The sequence below is a fragment of the Triturus cristatus genome, chromosome 4_1 (assembly GCF_964204655.1).
Source record: "Triturus cristatus chromosome 4_1, aTriCri1.1, whole genome shotgun sequence".
Lineage (NCBI taxonomy): Eukaryota > Metazoa > Chordata > Amphibia > Caudata > Salamandridae > Triturus > Triturus cristatus.
Window position 1 is genome coordinate 701,677,468 of NC_140585.1, and position 16,178 is coordinate 701,693,645.

The window sequence follows — 16,178 nt, forward strand, 5'->3', positions numbered from 1 at the left end:
TGGCATAGTTTCGATAGTCTTTCCGGTGGTCTCACATAAGGAAAATCATTTTGCAGAGTGGCACAATTTTGCTTTGGTCCTGCTATGCAAACTTCTTCTTATTTTTCAGACACACCCTGTGGAGATTTGTTTCTGAAAAACATAATCGAAAAAACTCTGATGCTCTTTTTCATTAAGTAGATCTTTTTTTTCTTTTTCTTGAGACCACCATGTTTTACCTGGTGGTACTGACCAGAAAAAAGCATGTCTGAAGGATAATCCTAAATAGGATGTTCCATCTATTATACATTTACCAATATCCCTGAGGTGAATGAGCTGTGAGTCAAAAGTGTTTGATAGTGGAGGGAGCTGAGCATTTGTGGTTGGCAACTTGGTGTTTCACCAACCTCTAAATGGAGCAAGCAAACTGCAAGGGTGTGTGACCTTAAGATTGTTTAAAAAAATTGATTGATACAAATACCGTATGAAAAATATTGTGCTGGCAGTGATATCGTGGGACAGAATATTGAAGGTAAGAATATCTTTGTATAGTTATTTTACATCAGCTTTTTAAATATATTTCTGTATATTACTTTTTAATTATTTTATTGTGTTTTACTACTTTTTGTATTATAAGTTCTTGTTATTTTATTGTTTTAATATTTTATTAAGAGAAGAAAATAACAAATACAAATACAAATTCATCACATTATAAACATGCAAGAAAGGTGCACTTGTTCACCAGCATATTTACAATGGGATATCGCCACCAGAACGTCACTTTTACCAACGTTCTAGTGGTGATATGTTCTTCTCCATATTTACAAAGCAACGTTAAGCCTTTCTTTGTGACCTAACTCTGCGGTGTAAATAAGCCCCCTTTACACACATCATGTAGCGTGAAAGGGACGTGCACTGGGTGTTGCTGTGGGCGTTCCACTGCAAAACATATTACTTTTAATGCTGCCCCAGATTTACAAGGAGGTGTAAATCTGAGGCAGCTCCAAAAACTAACACCATGCAAGAGCAAGCATTTGATTGGCAGCACACATAGAAAGAGCACAATGCCATTAATGATTGTTTATGTGCAGGAAGGTCTCCCATCCTGCACATAAACAATCATTATATAATGACGATTTGTTACTTCTATGGAGTAATAAATCGCCGTTAGTGTGTGGAAATATGGATTTTTCTGGTCAGTTATGTCCCCTATCTTGGACCCCAACGGTTCTATGTGCATGTTACAAGTACATGTATGTTCCCTCCAGTTCCAGTTATGAAGACGCAAATACATGTGCGTCCACCGTTAACATGTCCTCTTTTAGATCCGCCATGAATGAGCCGGATATTCCATTCCTAAGTACGAAAGGCCACCGCCTTTATATGGTTCACTTATGCCATTTTACAGTCCAGGCAAGTAGGCCCTGATTCTGTCATCAAGCTTTCCTTGCTTTCTGCCTCTGAAGCTCCAGTCTGAGCCTGCATCTGTGACCATGAACTTTGTCTCATTCCCTGCGCGGCTCACGATGCCTGACATCAGCTTGCTGCCTGCCAAGAACTGTATTTCACCTTCGAAATTATCTGCTCCGTTCCCTGCCCAATGCATTCCTGTCTAGTAGTTTAAGTAAACATTCTTCCAGCTACCGAGCAAAGGCCCGGTTTCTCTGTCTTTATGCAAGTAATTCATAGCCCTGTTACTATGGAAGATTCCTGCCCTCGCATCTAGTGTAGACACTTAGACGCTTGTACACGCACTAACAGTCAGTATAGTCAGTATAGAATAAGATTCTACTCCAAGAAGGCCTCTCTTTTGGATAACTTAGTTCTTTAAACATAGGATGTTAGATATGATTTGGGATTAGGTTGACTTGACCCTCCAGACATCTGTCGCCACATGTAGAGCTAAATGTCAAGTCCCCTCCACCCCCTAGCTGCACGTCAATCACACGTCATGCTGCTGCGTGCGCATCTCTGCCAAGTATTTCTGCTGACATTGCGAAATTATTTCATAGATCCACCCATATGTGACATCACAACCAATGACGTTTCCTTGTTACTCCCAATTACGCCCATTTTCAGCTACGCATGTAAAATGTTATCTTTGCTATCAATTGTTACGCCTCTTGACTTTGCCTCACTGTAATGCCTATTGTATAAAAGTGATTAATTATCAATAATGTATGTACTTCACTTCCTGAACCTCCGTGGTGATGGAACTTGGAGGCCACGATTCCGAATCGTATATTGGAATAAAGCCCATTCCGAACCTCTAATACCACGGATTCTGCCTCTTATTTACTGAGCTATTTTTATTATGTTCTGTATCAAATTAAGTCCCGGTAATTAAATTATTTACCACATAAATGGCGCCCGAACAGGGACACTTTCTCATCTCACGCGCCGGCGGTGCGTTGCAGGCCCGGTCTCCTGCCACAGCTGGACGGACAACAACGCGTACCAGCAGGATTTCCTGTATCTCCCTCCGGTCAAGCGGGGGCGACTGAGGCTGCGATCAACACCCAGACGAGGCGGTGAGAAGTGCGAAGTATCCCTACCAGAGCCTAGCTGAGAGAGCAAGATCCGAGGTATACAGAGGCCCACCAGGTTTCCGATGTCCTGACGTGTCCGAAGTTGTCGAGTCGAGTCCAGTCCAGTCCGGTCCAGTTCAGTTCAGTTCCGTTCCGAGGCCTTCCGTTCCGAGCTACCCGGTGAGTACCATTACTGGGGAGGCGTTCTGGCGTGCACATAAGTTGTGCCGGTCCAGACGGGTTTGGGTACACAAATCCGGTCTGCACTGTTTAGCAGTGTATCTGTACTGTTTAGCAGTATATCTAGTATATCAAGTATATAAATTCAGAATAATTTCCGTTAATGTCGAGAATTATGTTTTATGATTAAGTTTTTAGATCGTCATCATCATCGCTGCTCATTTAAATGTTAAATGTTAAATGTTAAATGTATTAATACGTCCTGCATACTGTGGTGTGAATGACTGTTCATTATTGTGTTTTTATTGTATTAAGTTTGTTCAAGACCAAGTATCAGACCAGTTCTCAATATGCCGCTCTTTTCGAAACTAAGACAGATCACCACTAGAAAAGGGGTACTCGAAGAAGCCGTTCCCATTCCTCCTAGGGACACTCCAGGGTACTTCATGTATCATAAACACGGCCTAGACGCTATATTATTTCTTGATCTATGGGTAGACTACACTAAGGAATTACCAGAAAGTCAGAGGTGGCCCGCAGCTGGGACCTGGGATGCAGAGTGCATCGTGAAAGTAGAGGAAGAATTATGGAAAAAGAAAGCTAGACAATCACAGAAAGACGCCATTGAATTATGGCGTAAAGAATCGTATAGACGCACAGAAAAAGCACGTAGACAGGAAGAGAAGAGTAAAGAGAATTCAAATGAAGTTCAAGAAAATCTATTAATTGAAGAAGGTACACGAGTCAAATCAGAACAAGTAGACAGACAAAGAAATGCCCTTATGAAGGGTATGTATCCCCTTCTGGCCGAAGGATTACCTAAGGCTACTGCGGGGATACCAAAAGACTTGCCACCACCATTGTTTCCAATAAAGGTACATCCTAAAGGGCACCCTAGAACCGATGTTTTTCTTTCCTCATATTTAGATGACGCAGCTCCCGAGTATGCTAACCCCGCCCCACATAGACCGTCGGCCGGGGAGGTTCAACGCCAAGATCCTGTATCCATATCTCTACAGCACCAAATCCTGACACAAGTTCCGGCAAGCACATCTGTTTCCACATCTGTTCCTACAGCTACTTCTATAGCTGTGTCCACACCTATAGTTGCTGTATCGCGTTCAACGAATCCTTTCACGCCCGATACCCCAGACGGGGCTACGGGAGGTGCTACCAATATTTTTTCTACGCCACCCAGAATAAATAAACTTACCTTCCAAGAGTCAGCACATCCACGTACCCCCAAACTCATAAATTCCCGCACGCTTAAGGAACTTCTTGTAGATTGTAGATATGACCCTGTGCCCGGCAAAGAGGACGAAATGATCCTGGCATCATTACGTATCAGACGAGCCGCGGTGTATTTAGGGAAGTTACCAGGAATGACTATGCATCTAGATAATATATATCATTTTGTCCAAACAGGGCGAGATTCTGAATGTATTAACAGAGCTATGGAATACCAGAAAGTGGAGATACAAGGGGAACTGTTACGTTTTCTCATAAATTGTGTGATCAGAAATCAAGACCGACCGGGGGTAGACCCGGAAACAATGGAAACTCTTACCAGATGGAGCCAGAATATATCAGAAGGGAGACATGACAGGCAAAAATGTATAATAGCCATGTGCAGAAAGATCCGTAAAGAAATAGAACGCCTACACGAAGAGAGATTAGCGGTAGACCAGTTTGAACAAAACAAGGAGGAGGAAGGATCAGGACTGCCCACAGGACAGTCAGAAACCATAGCCTATGTAGGTAGAGGAAGATCTTGTAAATAGTACTAGATACTTTACTGACCCGATACGTCCGATATGTCCAGATAATAACAGGAATTTCCAAACACCTATAATAAATATGAGGTCCCCCGAGCATTCGTTCCAGGCCGCTGACAAATTACTGCGAGAACGAAGGGGTTATCATTTTCTCGATTCTATGGATGAACAAGAATTAGCCAGGTCAGCCGTTCATTGGGTTGACAGTCCCGGAAAGTATGATGATGATACAGTAGCACACACATTTTTGAATCTCACCCCAGATGAACACCGTTTAGCTGGGATTTATATGATTCAACAACTTCTTATACTATATAAAAGCCAACATTCAGATCCTGGTCCCTTACCTGATATATTGACTGAATTACTCACGAATAGATGGAAAGGTTCAGGTACTAAGTTAATTAAGGAAATACTAGAATCCAGAAAGCAATACATTCTTTTTGTATGTCCAGAACATGATTCACTGCCCATCAAGGAAAGACCGATGTATTACGTGGACAGACAGAATCCCTTACGAGAAGTGCACCCAATAAAGGGCGAGGACAATCAGTTTAAACGTGTATATGTATATACGCCCATATCGAAAATAGAATTGTTAGAAATGAAGAAAGTGGTACCCAGTCATGACAAAGACCCAGCGGGTTTCCACCGAGAAATTAAAGACATGTTACTCATGGGAGAGTATACCTATCCCGACATTATGACAATATTAAAGGTATTAATGCCTGCTGGCATTTATGAAAAACTCAAGGAAAAAGAGTGGGAGGTAGGAGACCAAAAGATAGATTGGACAGCATTAGAAAATGAAGAAAAGGCCCGAGGTCCAGGTTCGGGGCTTGGGGACAAAACTAAAGCACTGCCAGGTTTACTAGTACAGGTACTGCCACGTTTATTAACCACGAAAAAGGAAGACTGGGGTGCAATCTCAGCCTGTAAACAAAAGCAAGATGAAGACACTAGTGATTTCTATGCCCGATTCGAAAAATGTTTTGGTATAAATAGTGGTATAAAAGCAAGTAGCGAGTCATACCCACATCTGTTTGTGACAAAATTAGTGGAAAATTCCTTGCCCCAAGTGAAGAATAGAGTATTAAAATTCGAGAGTACCTGGCAAGGTAATACCCCATCACAAATGTTACAAATGTTACAGTACCATTACAATAGAATTAGAGAAGAACAAGAACATGAACAAAGACGCATGAAAGACACGAAAATGAAAATGCTAGTCTCCCAGACAGTTCCAGCTGAAGGACATAAAAAGGGTACGACACATTCCGGTGATTCAGCAGGACCTGTAAAAGGGACATGCAACTACTGTAAGCAACCAGGTCATTATATACACGATTGCCCAGTCCTGAAGCGTAATATCGCCACAGGTATTACAAAAGAAAGACCACGGCCACCTAGACAGGATCAGAATGAACAAGGAGCACCGCAGCATGCACAGGCCATGCCAGCTCCACAACAGTCTATACAGTTTGTGCCAGCCGCACCAACGTTGCCTGCTGCTGCCACACAAACCACGACACGACAGCTGTACCAGACCGCACAGTATGACTATCCTGATTACCAACGATATGCATGAACCAGCCTAGAGAGGGAAGTTGACTTACCCCTTATCGAGGTTCCTGTAGACCAAGAAGGACCTTATGTACATAGCGAATTATTAGGTCAAGATAGAAAATTTCTACTCGATACAGGGGCAAGTCGAACAACTATAAAACGTAGTGAAGTTCCAGGGGCACCCCTCTCAGGCTCACAGAATATTTCCCTTGGTTTTTCAGGAAAACCTATTGTTAATGAAGTATCACAGCCTCTTCCACTTACGATAGGACCCTTGACCAGAACTACAGATTTATTGCTTACTAAATCATGTCCAGAAAACTTGTTAGGTATAAAAACACTGAAAGCTCTAGGAGCTATAATATGTTGTTCTCCGGAAGGAGTAAGATTGTTTTTACGTGATTTCAAAGGTCACTATGTGTCTCGAGAAATGGATTCCCGACTGCAGACTTTACCGACTCATTTATGGGCACAAGGCCCTACAGATGTTGGTTGCATGAACATTACACCATATCGAGTCACACTAAAGGCAGGAGTGGTACTACCACGAATGCTACAATACAAGTTACCCCCAGATGCTGTAATGGCTTTACTGCAAATCATTGACGAGCTTATCGGCCAGGGAGTGGTTGTGGAGACCGACTCCAATGTATGTAATTCACCGATAATTCCGATTCTTAAACGAACTGATCCAAAGGCTCCCCCAGTATATCGATTGGTTATTGATCTGCGCGAATTAAATAAATGTATTGTACCACAATACCCCGTAGTTCCAGACATCTCTTCATTACTGACAGCTATTGATTCCGAAGCAACATTCTTTACTGTAATTGATCTCAAGAATGCCTTTTTCAGCGTCCCAATAGATCCGGAAAGCCAATACTTGTTCGGATTTAGTTTAAATGGACGTAGCTTTAAATTCACACGCGCACCTCAAGGATTTACAGAAAGCCCCAGCATCTATAGCCAAGCACTGAAACGAGAACTTGACAGTATACACATGCCAGTCAACACCGCTCTGCTTCAATATGTCGATGATCTGCTGATCACCGCTAGAAGCGAACCTGAATGTGAGAAAGCATCACTGGCAGTTTTACAATTTCTAGCCGAAAAGGGGCACAAGGTGTCCCCTTCTAAGCTGCAATTCTGTGTCCAGCGAGTTATTTACCTTGGTCACTCGCTGTCCAAGGAGGGAAGGCAGCTTACACCAGATCGTATCCAGCTAATTGCAAATATGCCAATACCCAAGACACAAAAGGAGGTGCGGGCTTTCATAGGCCTCACTTCATATTGTAGGCAGTGGATCCCTCAGTATGCATTTCTAGCAAAACCACTCATTCAATTAACAACACAGGAGGCAGCCACATCGACTGTCCTCCCTTGGACTCAGGAACACACACTAGCTTTTGAAAGCTTAAAGAAAGCTCTATGCCAAGCACCTGTTTTAGCAACACCATGTTCCAGAAAACATTTTACACTCTTTGTTACAGAACGAGAAGGTACTGCCTTGTCAGTACTCACACAGGAACAAGCAGGATCACACAAACCGTGTGCTTATTTTTCTAGTACATTAGATCCCGTAGCTCAGGCTCTGCCTGCGTGTCTGAAATCAGTGGCAGCGACAGCTTTAGCAATCAGACAAAGCGATGCCATAGTGTTAGGACATCCATTGACAGTACAAGTACCACATGCAGTAGAGGTTCTTGTGAATCGAACGCAAACACAACACTTGACTATAGCGCGACTTACAGGTTACGAATTAACATTGTTTCAGCCACATATAGAAATCAGACGTTGTAACACATTGAATCCTGCCACACTTTTACCTGTAAATGGAACAGACCCACTAGCTCATGACTGTATTGAAGTTATTACAATAACGACGAAACCCAGACAAGACTTGACAGATGTCCCATTGTCAGATCCAGACCTGACGTTGTATGTAGATGGTTCATGTATGAGAACAGGTACAGGAGAGTTAGTGGCCGCTTAAGCAGTCACAACAGACGCTGAAATTATTGAAACCAAGTGTATAAATACCTAGTCCGCTCAAGCAGCAGAGCTCGTCGCTCTGACACAAGCCTGTATTCAAGCCACAAATAAAAGAGTCAACATATACACTGATTCACGTTATGCATTCGGAGTTGTACATGACTTCGGCGTGCTGTGGCGAGAGAGAGTTTATTTAACTTCTCACGGTGCCCACATTCAGCACGGACCCCTCATTCATGCCTTATTAGATGCAATACATTTACCCATTGCAATATCGATTATGAAATGCAAAGCTCATCCGAAAATCACTGATATCATTTCTCAAGGCAATGATCTAGCTGACAGAACAGCTAAGCAGACTGCTCAAACTCAAACATCCGACATGACAAAGACAATAGTCCAGACAGCAACACATCACATGATGGTTAAGGATCCCGCTCTTGATGTAATTGACATACAGACACATGCTACTCCAGACGAAATAAGGAAATGGACTGAATTAGGAGGGATCCAAACGGATCAAGGATGGATGACGAAGGAAAAATCTGTATGGTTCCTTCCTGATTCAATGGTCCAAGTCATTATTAACACTGTCCATAGTCCAGCGCATCTAGGAGAGAAAGCTATGCTAGACAGCATTCAACACATTTGGTTCAACAAACATTTACGAGCAGCAGCTAAACAAAAAGTTCGTACCTGTATGATCTGTTGTCAGTTCAACCCAGGAAAAAGCATCCCCGTAGAGCAGGGTGGATTTCAGCCTCCTGATCACCCTTTTGAAATCCTCCAGATGGATTATATCCAGATGGAACGATATCGAGGATTCAAATATGTTCTTGTAGTTGTCTGTGCTCTGTCCCGTTGGACAGAGGCATACCCGGTTTCAGATTACACTGCCCCGACTACTGCCAAACAATTAGTTCGAGAATTCTTCCCACGATACGGTTTACCACGTGCTGTCTACTCAGATAACGGCCAGCCGTTCTCATCCGAACTAATGAAACACGTTTCACTTCTGCTAGGATATCAGTGGAAGTTTCATTGTGTCCGACACCCCGAGGCAGCAGGTCTCGTGGAACGACATAATCAAACTTTGAAAATCAGATTGTCCAAAATATGTAGGGAGAAAGGTGTCGACTGGGTAGTAGCATTACCAGTTGCACTCTTTTACATGAGAATGGTAGCACACTCTCGAACAGGGCTATCTCCGTATGAGGTGATCTTTGGCAGACCACCAAATATGTGGGGGACGCCTATACCCCGTAAAATAACTGATATCGACTGTAATATGCTGACAGATTATTTGGCTTCCTTGATGTCTGCACTACAATCTTGTCGTTCACAGGTAGCTGCAGCTTTTCCTGACAACACTGAAGTGAAACCCCATGACGTAATTCCGGGGGATCTCGTTTTAGTGAGGAACTTTGATCGAAAGACTCAGCTGGATCCTAGGTGGAGGTCGCCACAATTGGTCTTGCTCACCACAAGGACAGCCGTGAAGATCGAAGGCAGAAAAGGCTGGGTACATTCAAGTCATATCAAGAAATTTTATGGACTACCATCGGATATAAAAACTACACCTCGTGTGTCTTCACCCATTGACTCAAAACTTCCTTTGGTTGACTCAAGCAGTCACGGACATTATAAACTAAAACTCAGATCTAATCAGTCGGGAAATTTGATTGTTTAAGTCCTCTCCAAGGTGAAGCGGTTGAATTTGTCTCTGACATGTATCCCTTAGATCTGAATAGAGGAAAAACCCGAAAAATGTTGAAACAACATGCATACTGTAAATCACTGCGTAGTCATTGCACAGTGACGTTATTAATTTTGTTTTTCTTAAGTCTTTTAATAATTATTGCAAGTATATTGTTGCACATATATTATCCTATTTCTAGACATGTTTATAATATTACTGCTGAACATTCTTTTAGTGAATTACCTCCGCATGAATTGTCATACAGATTTGCGCTGCGCAATAACACTTTTATTAGTATGTTACATCATTCCCATCAGGTTAGCAATGCTACAAATTGTTGGATATGTGGCCGACTCCCTCCCTATCAGAACTATAAAGGAATTCTACCCCTTTTTCCATATCCGTTCACACACAACGGCTCCTGTGGAGCATGGTTTAGTTTAATTAACTCGTTAGATTCAAATTCTGCAGTTTATCAAGACAACTGGGTATGGGGAAATCTGAACTTAGTTTTACTTAAAGTCTGCCACCCCAACAAGGAGGGACTTCCCAAAAGAACAGGAACTGATCTAGAAAATGAAGTATATGGATTAGGTAATTTTACGCTTAATCTCTTGATCTTGAATGTCGAATCCGAAGTCACTCCAAGTTTGCCCGCCATGTCAGTATTTTCAGTAAAAGGTGAATTATGTGTAAAAAAGAATGGTTCCATACATATGGGCCATAGTAGATGCACCACTGTAATAGAATTCAGTGATCAAGGCAAGTCGACATTCAGAGCTTCCCGCCATTCCTATTTTATATGTGGTCAGACGGCATATGTACGTTTGCCTCTAGATTGGGATGGTACCTGCTACATTGGATTCCTTTTGCCACCTGTTTTTCTAGCTCCTCCTGATTATCACAGAAATACTCATTTAGTACACAATAGAGAAAGGAGAGATCTCCCGATAGTCGATTACACTGAAACAGCATGGGAAAAATACACAGATTTCAATAAAGGTCTCTTTCCCTATATAGGTACCGTTACTAATAGTAAGCTGATACGTAGATTAACTAGAACCCTTGAAGCAGTAGTGAACGAAACTATTTCCGCCTTAGGCAATTTAACAGAAGAGCAGTCTGCTATGCGGATTGTTGTGCTTCAAAATCGTCTTGTCCTTGACGTCATCCTGGCCGATAGGGGCGGAGCTTGTAGGGTCATCGGATCAAGCTGCTGCGTATTCATACCAGAAAATTCACCATCTGTATATAAAGCCATAACCCGCCTTCATAAGATTGTAAGCCAGATACACCAGAATCCAGGCACCTGGACTTGGTCCGGTTGGTTTTGGAGCGTGTTATCAGCCTGGGGATGGAGAGTTCTATCCTTCCTAGGTATTGGCCTCCTCATACTATTCAGTTGCTGCTTATGCCTGCAATGTGGACCAGCGATTTGTGGTCTGTGTGCCACATCGTGTATTCCACATCGTTCAAAATCCCGGAAGAAGAAAGAAGAACAAATGATGCTATATGAACAGATCAATGGATTAATGAAGATTGATATCTCTTGACGGGCAAGTAGGGGACAAGGAGGGAATGTGGAAATATGGATTTTTCTGGTCAGTTATGTCCCCTATCTTGGACCCCAACGGTTCTATGTGCATGTTACAAGTACATGTATGTTCCCTCCAGTTCCAGTTATGAAGACGCAAATACATGTGCGTCCACCGTTAACATGTCCTCTTTTAGATCCGCCATGAATGAGCCGGATATTCCATTCCTAAGTACGAAAGGCCACCGCCTTTATATGGTTCACTTATGCCATTTTACAGTCCAGGCAAGTAGGCCCTGATTCTGTCATCAAGCTTTCCTTGCTTTCTGCCTCTGAAGCTCCAGTCTGAGCCTGCATCTGTGACCATGAACTTTGTCTCATTCCCTGCGCGGCTCACGATGCCTGACATCAGCTTGCTGCCTGCCAAGAACTGTATTTCACCTTCGAAATTATCTGCTCCGTTCCCTGCCCAATGCATTCCTGTCTAGTAGTTTAAGTAAACATTCTTCCAGCTACCGAGCAAAGGCCCGGTTTCTCTGTCTTTATGCAAGTAATTCATAGCCCTGTTACTATGGAAGATTCCTGCCCTCGCATCTAGTGTAGACACTTAGACGCTTGTACACGCACTAACAGTCAGTATAGTCAGTATAGAATAAGATTCTACTCCAAGAAGGCCTCTCTTTTGGATAACTTAGTTCTTTAAACATAGGATGTTAGATATGATTTGGGATTAGGTTGACTTGACCATCCAGACATCTGTCGCCACATGTAGAGCTAAATGTCAAGTCCCCTCCACCCCCTAGCTGCACGTCAATCACACGTCATGCTGCTGCGTGCGCATCTCTGCCAAGTATTTCTGCTGACATTGCGAAATTATTTCATAGATCCACCCATATGTGACATCACAACCAATGACGTTTCCTTGTTACTCCCAATTACGCCCATTTTCAGCTACGCATGTAAAATGTTATCTTTGCTATCAATTGTTACGCCTCTTGACTTTGCCTCACTGTAATGCCTATTGTATAAAAGTGATTAATTATCAATAATGTATGTACTTCACTTCCTGAACCTCCGTGGTGATGGAACTTGGAGGCCACGATTCCGAATCGTATATTGGAATAAAGCCCATTCCGAACCTCTAATACCACGGATTCTGCCTCTTATTTACTGAGCTATTTTTATTATGTTCTGTATCAAATTAAGTCCCGGTAATTAAATTATTTACCACATAAATGGCGCCCGAACAGGGACACTTTCTCATCTCACGCGCCGGCGGTGCGTTGCAGGCCCGGTCTCCTGCCACAGCTGGACGGACAACAACGCGTACCAGCAGGATTTCCTGTATCTCCCTCCGGTCAAGCGGGGGCGACTGAGGCTGCGATCAACACCCAGACGAGGCGGTGAGAAGTGCGAAGTATCCCTACCAGAGCCTAGCTGAGAGAGCAAGATCCGAGGTATACAGAGGCCCACCAGGTTTCCGATGTCCTGACGTGTCCGAAGTTGTCGAGTCGAGTCCAGTCCAGTCCGGTCCAGTTCAGTTCAGTTCCGTTCCGAGGCCTTCCGTTCCGAGCTACCCGGTGAGTACCATTACTGGGGAGGCGTTCTGGCGTGCACATAAGTTGTGCCGGTCCAGACGGGTTTGGGTACACAAATCCGGTCTGCACTGTTTAGCAGTGTATCTGTACTGTTTAGCAGTATATCTAGTATATCAAGTATATAAATTCAGAATAATTTCCGTTAATGTCGAGAATTATGTTTTATGATTAAGTTTTTAGATCGTCATCATCATCGCTGCTCATTTAAATGTTAAATGTTAAATGTTAAATGTATTAATACGTCCTGCATACTGTGGTGTGAATGACTGTTCATTATTGTGTTTTTATTGTATTAAGTTTGTTCAAGACCAAGTATCAGACCAGTTCTCAATATGCCGCTCTTTTCGAAACTAAGACAGATCACCACTAGAAAAGGGGTACTCGAAGAAGCCGTTCCCATTCCTCCTAGGGACACTCCAGGGTACTTCATGTATCATAAACACGGCCTAGACGCTATATTATTTCTTGATCTATGGGTAGACTACACTAAGGAATTACCAGAAAGTCAGAGGTGGCCCGCAGCTGGGACCTGGGATGCAGAGTGCATCGTGAAAGTAGAGGAAGAATTATGGAAAAAGAAAGCTAGACAATCACAGAAAGACGCCATTGAATTATGGCGTAAAGAATCGTATAGACGCACAGAAAAAGCACGTAGACAGGAAGAGAAGAGTAAAGAGAATTCAAATGAAGTTCAAGAAAATCTATTAATTGAAGAAGGTACACGAGTCAAATCAGAACAAGTAGACAGACAAAGAAATGCCCTTATGAAGGGTATGTATCCCCTTCTGGCCGAAGGATTACCTAAGGCTACTGCGGGGATACCAAAAGACTTGCCACCACCATTGTTTCCAATAAAGGTACATCCTAAAGGGCACCCTAGAACCGATGTTTTTCTTTCCTCATATTTAGATGACGCAGCTCCCGAGTATGCTAACCCCGCCCCACATAGACCGTCGGCCGGGGAGGTTCAACGCCAAGATCCTGTATCCATATCTCTACAGCACCAAATCCTGACACAAGTTCCGGCAAGCACATCTGTTTCCACATCTGTTCCTACAGCTACTTCTATAGCTGTGTCCACACCTATAGTTGCTGTATCGCGTTCAACGAATCCTTTCACGCCCGATACCCCAGACGGGGCTACGGGAGGTGCTACCAATATTTTTTCTACGCCACCCAGAATAAATAAACTTACCTTCCAAGAGTCAGCACATCCACGTACCCCCAAACTCATAAATTCCCGCACGCTTAAGGAACTTCTTGTAGATTGTAGATATGACCCTGTGCCCGGCAAAGAGGACGAAATGATCCTGGCATCATTACGTATCAGACGAGCCGCGGTGTATTTAGGGAAGTTACCAGGAATGACTATGCATCTAGATAATATATATCATTTTGTCCAAACAGGGCGAGATTCTGAATGTATTAACAGAGCTATGGAATACCAGAAAGTGGAGATACAAGGGGAACTGTTACGTTTTCTCATAAATTGTGTGATCAGAAATCAAGACCGACCGGGGGTAGACCCGGAAACAATGGAAACTCTTACCAGATGGAGCCAGAATATATCAGAAGGGAGACATGACAGGCAAAAATGTATAATAGCCATGTGCAGAAAGATCCGTAAAGAAATAGAACGCCTACACGAAGAGAGATTAGCGGTAGACCAGTTTGAACAAAACAAGGAGGAGGAAGGATCAGGACTGCCCACAGGACAGTCAGAAACCATAGCCTATGTAGGTAGAGGAAGATCTTGTAAATAGTACTAGATACTTTACTGACCCGATACGTCCGATATGTCCAGATAATAACAGGAATTTCCAAACACCTATAATAAATATGAGGTCCCCCGAGCATTCGTTCCAGGCCGCTGACAAATTACTGCGAGAACGAAGGGGTTATCATTTTCTCGATTCTATGGATGAACAAGAATTAGCCAGGTCAGCCGTTCATTGGGTTGACAGTCCCGGAAAGTATGATGATGATACAGTAGCACACACATTTTTGAATCTCACCCCAGATGAACACCGTTTAGCTGGGATTTATATGATTCAACAACTTCTTATACTATATAAAAGCCAACATTCAGATCCTGGTCCCTTACCTGATATATTGACTGAATTACTCACGAATAGATGGAAAGGTTCAGGTACTAAGTTAATTAAGGAAATACTAGAATCCAGAAAGCAATACATTCTTTTTGTATGTCCAGAACATGATTCACTGCCCATCAAGGAAAGACCGATGTATTACGTGGACAGACAGAATCCCTTACGAGAAGTGCACCCAATAAAGGGCGAGGACAATCAGTTTAAACGTGTATATGTATATACGCCCATATCGAAAATAGAATTGTTAGAAATGAAGAAAGTGGTACCCAGTCATGACAAAGACCCAGCGGGTTTCCACCGAGAAATTAAAGACATGTTACTCATGGGAGAGTATACCTATCCCGACATTATGACAATATTAAAGGTATTAATGCCTGCTGGCATTTATGAAAAACTCAAGGAAAAAGAGTGGGAGGTAGGAGACCAAAAGATAGATTGGACAGCATTAGAAAATGAAGAAAAGGCCCGAGGTCCAGGTTCGGGGCTTGGGGACAAAACTAAAGCACTGCCAGGTTTACTAGTACAGGTACTGCCACGTTTATTAACCACGAAAAAGGAAGACTGGGGTGCAATCTCAGCCTGTAAACAAAAGCAAGATGAAGACACTAGTGATTTCTATGCCCGATTCGAAAAATGTTTTGGTATAAATAGTGGTATAAAAGCAAGTAGCGAGTCATACCCACATCTGTTTGTGACAAAATTAGTGGAAAATTCCTTGCCCCAAGTGAAGAATAGAGTATTAAAATTCGAGAGTACCTGGCAAGGTAATACCCCATCACAAATGTTACAAATGTTACAGTACCATTACAATAGAATTAGAGAAGAACAAGAACATGAACAAAGACGCATGAAAGACACGAAAATGAAAATGCTAGTCTCCCAGACAGTTCCAGCTGAAGGACATAAAAAGGGTACGACACATTCCGGTGATTCAGCAGGACCTGTAAAAGGGACATGCAACTACTGTAAGCAACCAGGTCATTATATACACGATTGCCCAGTCCTGAAGCGTAATATCGCCACAGGTATTACAAAAGAAAGACCACGGCCACCTAGACAGGATCAGAATGAACAAGGAGCACCGCAGCATGCACAGGCCATGCCAGCTCCACAACAGTCTATACAGTTTGTGCCAGCCGCACCAACGTTGCCTGCTGCTGCCACACAAACCACGACACGACAGCTGTACCAGACCGCACAGTATGACTATCCTGAT